Here is a 5,471-nt window from a genome sequence, read left to right as displayed (position 1 = left end):
GGTAGGTACTCAACTACTCAGTTAAGATAAATTAGGTATTTTAATATACGTACAGGTATAGGCCGTATAGGTATAAGTAACCAGCATACTACTCATTGATGATGAATGGATGACTAATCTGTTAATTCTATTGAATATAGTATACCTACCTACTACTTAAGGATACCGCAGCAAACAAGTTTAAGCAACTAGAGTAGACAACTTATCTCACAAAGTTATCAGACTAAACTCACGAAACTTACCTTTCTCAACATTTCACTAATGCTCCATATTTGGCGGCTGTGAATTAGCTGCATTCACATTATACTGCAGGCAGCTTCCGCCGGCGCCAGCCCATGGAAACAAAAACTCACAGCAAGATTCTTGTCCATCTACAGATGAATCACCTAAGAATGTAACTTGGACACTGCACTCACAAACTCAACACTACACTGTGAACACACTTAAAAATCACTTTTCCTCAACTTTCCAACTGAACATAACGAAATCTTATCGATTTAAAACCGTTTCCACACACCAGATAAAGTTTTTCGAAGATAAAACCGAGCAACACGATAACTCCAAGTAAAATCCCACGTATGAATGTTGGTCCGAAACAGAAGTATAACCTAGCTGAATTGAATAAATACACTCGGCGACCGCATCGTGAACAAACTGTTGCTCTCTGACATTGGCCGGTTTACGCGCGCCAGAAACTATAAACAAGCGTCGAAAAGTTAAGTTTTCGTTGTTACCGATATGTTTTTGGTATTATGAGCGATTTATTATGGCTGCCGGCGTTTGTTTTAGCTTGTGCACGTGTTAAAAGTGCAGTTGCAGTAGTTAAATGTTGTATTTTGTTATTGTTTGAGTCACGGGCGCGCGAGACGTGAACCGCGCGCGGGTCGGGTTCGCACTGAATGCTGATTGGCTCGCGGCTATGTTCAAGGAACGCGCGTGGAGGGGATAGCAGCCGGTTTTCTACCTGACAAAAAAGTTTTTAAAACTAAACTTCTTGCTGTAGGTAGGAAACTGAGTATGTGTGTGGTCCTAGAGTCCTAGAGTAAGTTAATTGGAAATTTGTCCTTAGGTACTAGGCGCACTTTGATAAGTACCTAATTATAAAAATCTGAAATAGCGTTAAAAGTTGGTAAGGTATGGATACCTACCTTAAATGCTCATCCATAAAATGTATGGAACAGTTAGGTACTTAACTACTTCTAAGTAAGTAGTTTTTTTTTGCGAAATTTAGAATGGTATTGTAGACAATACACCAAGTTGCATTTTGCATCATACTTATACTTAACGCGGTCCATGACAAACCCGAAAAACGCTTTAAACAACTGAAACAAGAGCCAGAATTTCGCAGTTTTTCGGGCACCCCGGGAATAGCGTAGCTCTCGGTTTTCAGGATTGTACATTTCAGAATAACCTATGTATTTTAAGGCGACCTTTAATTTCTATACAGTTCATAATAATATAAAAAATACCTACCTACCCACTTGCTACCTACGTGATTTTGGTTTTATTAAACTACGATTACATTTAGAAGTTCTGTTAATCCTCGATGTTTTACTATTATTGATGAACTGATAAGACAAGTAGTGATAAACGATAACAAAAACAAAAGATACCAAGTTTAATTTGGAAAAGATGGCATCCATTGTTTTAAAACTTACTCCACAATGCGCTTTGGTATAGCCTAAGTAGGTTAGGCCGTGCTTTATCGTGCTTTATTCGAGTTCCTAGAATCTCTTTGCTCTTTGAGGCTTATTGTTTAGTTACTAACTATTACTTACCTACTATGCTTCAGATATAAGTTTATCTTTACCAGCTAGTAAACTACATTCTTCCTATACTTGTCTAAGAACCGCGGGAAAAGATTTTTCTATGTAGGTATCTAGGTTTACGAATTTCCAGTAGGTAGGTAAATTCCTTGTTTTAAAATGTAAATAATAAGTACCTAGTTACCTAGGTATTTTTAGTAAAATATTCAGTAAGAACTTAATATTCTTCCCATTTAACCATTTATAACAGAATTTTAACTTATATTCTACTTACTGCTGCTTTTCTTTTATCCTATTTTTATCAAATCGGGACTCATAGCGCCATCTATATTTGAAGTGACGAACAAAAGAAGTACGCTGGTTCCTGTAAATGTTGTCATAGCAAAAGTTTAACAATATATACTTTGCTCCTTATTTCACGGAAGGCGCTGTTAGATATTATATTAGTGGCTATATTTTATGAATTTTGATAAGCAAGACCTATAGCTTTGGAGGTATTAGGTAATTCTGGAATTTTTACGCGTAATTTTTACATACTGAAATAATAACAAATAATTGAGGCAGACGTTTCAAATGAAGTCGGTCCCAAAAATTCTCAACAGGGCAGGGACTAATGAACTCTCACCTTACCACTCATATAAATGTTAGTGGAAAGGTTGATGTGTGTAATTAGAAATAGTTGAGGTGGGCAGTGACCATTACCCCCTCTAGAGATTTGAGCCCCAAATTGTTCTTTCATAATGTAAAAGGGATGAAATTTAATTGTTGTGGTAATAGCGTTACAGTTCTTAATTTATTTAAAAGTATAAAATTTTGGGTTGCAGCAATTCAACCTAACAGTGTTTCTTACTTATAAAATTGTAAAACAAGGCAAAAGTGTTTGTTTCAAAAGATCAGTCGGTTTTGTTTTTTTTTAACTTTACATTACTGTGGTTTTTTTTTAAATTTTAGTCATGTTTAGTAGAATAATTATTAAAATTTACAAAAATCGTACTACGAAAGTTATGAAAAATTCGTTGGAATGACTCACCCCCTCCTACAAACCACTTCTGTTACATCCTGTACATAAATATATACTTACGTACAAAATTCTAACACCCGTTATCGTGCTACTGAATAAATTTTACACAGAAACATCAGCTTCAAAATGAAATGTTGACGCAAAACATATGAGCCCGAGAACCCAGCTAAGACCTAGGCATAAATTTGTTAAAATCTACATTTTGGAACCGTTATGTAAATTACACGTCTCGTTCAAGAGATGGGTCTGCCGTACTTTCTGTGATTTGCACCTTTGCTACACGAAAAATATTCTCTGTACTGTAATCTCTAATGACAATGACAAGGATTTACATCGTGTACAGAGCCTTTAGTAGAGGTTTAGCAATTTACGCAAACGAAGAAAGTTTAGCTTTTCTAGTCAGTACCTACGGTTTTAGTAATTTACGCAAACGAAAAAAGTTTAGGTTTCTGCTAGAGGCGCAACTTTGTTTGCGAGAAAACGGAAACTTTTACTGTTTTCGACAAACTATCAAACCTGTACTAGACGTACAGATGTCAATGGTGTGGTGGTGATGAGTCATAAAGTCTATTATTTATATTATGTATTAAAAATCAAATCGCAAGAAAGTAACTTTATCGAAACCATATTTCTCTCATGGCACCCATTTCTCCTTTAAAAAAATAGGTGATGTAAAAAAAATATAGTGAAGTACCTACCTACCTATATTATATGTATTTAGGTAAAAAAATGTGTATGAATTAAAAGTACAGAGCTTAACACGTACTTACCTACTAACAATAAACTCAAAAGGCAAATATTGAAAGATGAAAATAAATTCAGTTGCAGTAAAATTTCTGTTACGGCTGTTATTATGTGCAGGTAGATACGAGCATTCCTTATTTATACAAACGCCCGAGAATATTAATTATTGACATCAACAGGACACGGATACCTATTTAATATCGAGACTCAGGAGGGTCACTCTATATGACGAACAACGAAGTATCGGAACGCTTTGTTTCGTTGTATTATTTTGCATCATACAACTAAACAAAGCATTTGCATTTTGCATTTTGTATCAGCATTGTACACCTTCCTCATTTATTCTTTAAGTCTCTACTCCACCCAAAGGTTGCATTGAAGAGATCGCTTTTAGCGATAAGGCCACCTATAGTGTTGTATCCACTGTATTGTAAATTGTTATTTGTGTAAAATGTTTTTAAGTCAATAAAGTAGTATTCTATTCTATTAAACGTGCCGGTTGCACGACAGCGCTCGTTCGTCGGTTTTTCGTCAGTATAAAGTAACCATTCTGTACCTAGGTGTTATATTGATACCTCGATTGATGATGCATTAAAATTGAAATTTTAATTACGAGTAAGTATTAACGCTACTTATTGTTTGTACCGTGCGCTGAAGTATACTTCTGTACTTACTCGTTAATATCGACTGAAAAAAGATGAGTACATAGGTATTACAAGTTTATTGAGTCAACATTTACCCCCAAATTAATAGAGCTTTTTGACACTTTACTTATATTTTATAAGTTTAAAATTGATGTTGTGACATACGAATTTCATGTTATTGACTGACGTAAAGAGTCGAAATTCGTGTTTCAATATCAATTTTAACCTTGTTGTAAATTTAAAATACAGTTTATGAATTTGAGGGTTAATCTTTTGTACTTCTGTCACTGACATGGTATAATAATTATTCTTCTTCATTCATTCAGGGCTACCACCTACCAGTGGAGTTACCACCACCGAACATTAGCAAAAAAACGCTTGTTCAATCTGACGTAACTAGTATATAGGTATGCATCGGATAGCCGAGCTACATTGATCTGCTTATAGATTGTTAATTGCTAATGTGTCGGTGCGGTGGTGGTAAGCCTTCCAACCTTTGCCTGCTGCAAAGTTAGTGTTGTCAAACTTCTATTACCTAGTTGCATTATGTACATTACGAGCGTAATAGGAATCCTCTTTTCACACGACAACGCGGTTCACTTGAATAAATAACGAGTTTGCCCGAATCCGAATGCCGACAAACTATCGAAAAATAAAAATTTATTATCATACAGTAATATTTGTCCTTATTATACATAATTCCATTTGATTTGTAGCAGTAATCTCGGATTTTCGAACGCTAGCCACAATTTCATTTAATATTTATAGCTGAAAGTAATTATGGAAACTGATATCTGATATTCTATGAGCGGCTTTTGTTTCTGTTGTTACGATAGTTTTTTACAAACCTCACTTTTATTGCAGTTTTAGTATTAATGAACTATTAAGTAGTTACATAGTGGTTTTCGTGATAGGAAATATTTACCCTGGCTGGTTAAATTGGTTTCCTGGACCTTGTAATAATATTTCATTTTGTTTTTGTATAATATGTATAGTCATCGTCCTCACGATCGTTTTCTATGTTTAAACTTAGTAAAGTGCAACTAGAATTTCTCCTAGTCCTTCCTCATACGGGCTGCAATCGCACAGACATGCACAATGCACATATATTATACATATATTCTATCGTAAGGGTACCGACCCTAAAGCGTTAAGATGCCAGATCTCATCATCATCATATTCATCTTATATTATCTAATCTAAACGCAAATATGTCTTTTAAGCGACGCCCTCAGACCTAAAACTGATAAAAAAATAATGATTCATGGCGATATTTTCTGATTTAAAATACAGTTA

The sequence above is a fragment of the Plutella xylostella genome, chromosome 14 (assembly GCF_932276165.1).
Source record: "Plutella xylostella chromosome 14, ilPluXylo3.1, whole genome shotgun sequence".
Classification (NCBI taxonomy): Eukaryota; Metazoa; Arthropoda; class Insecta; order Lepidoptera; family Plutellidae; genus Plutella; species Plutella xylostella.
Note: the sequence above shows the minus strand (reverse complement) of the source record.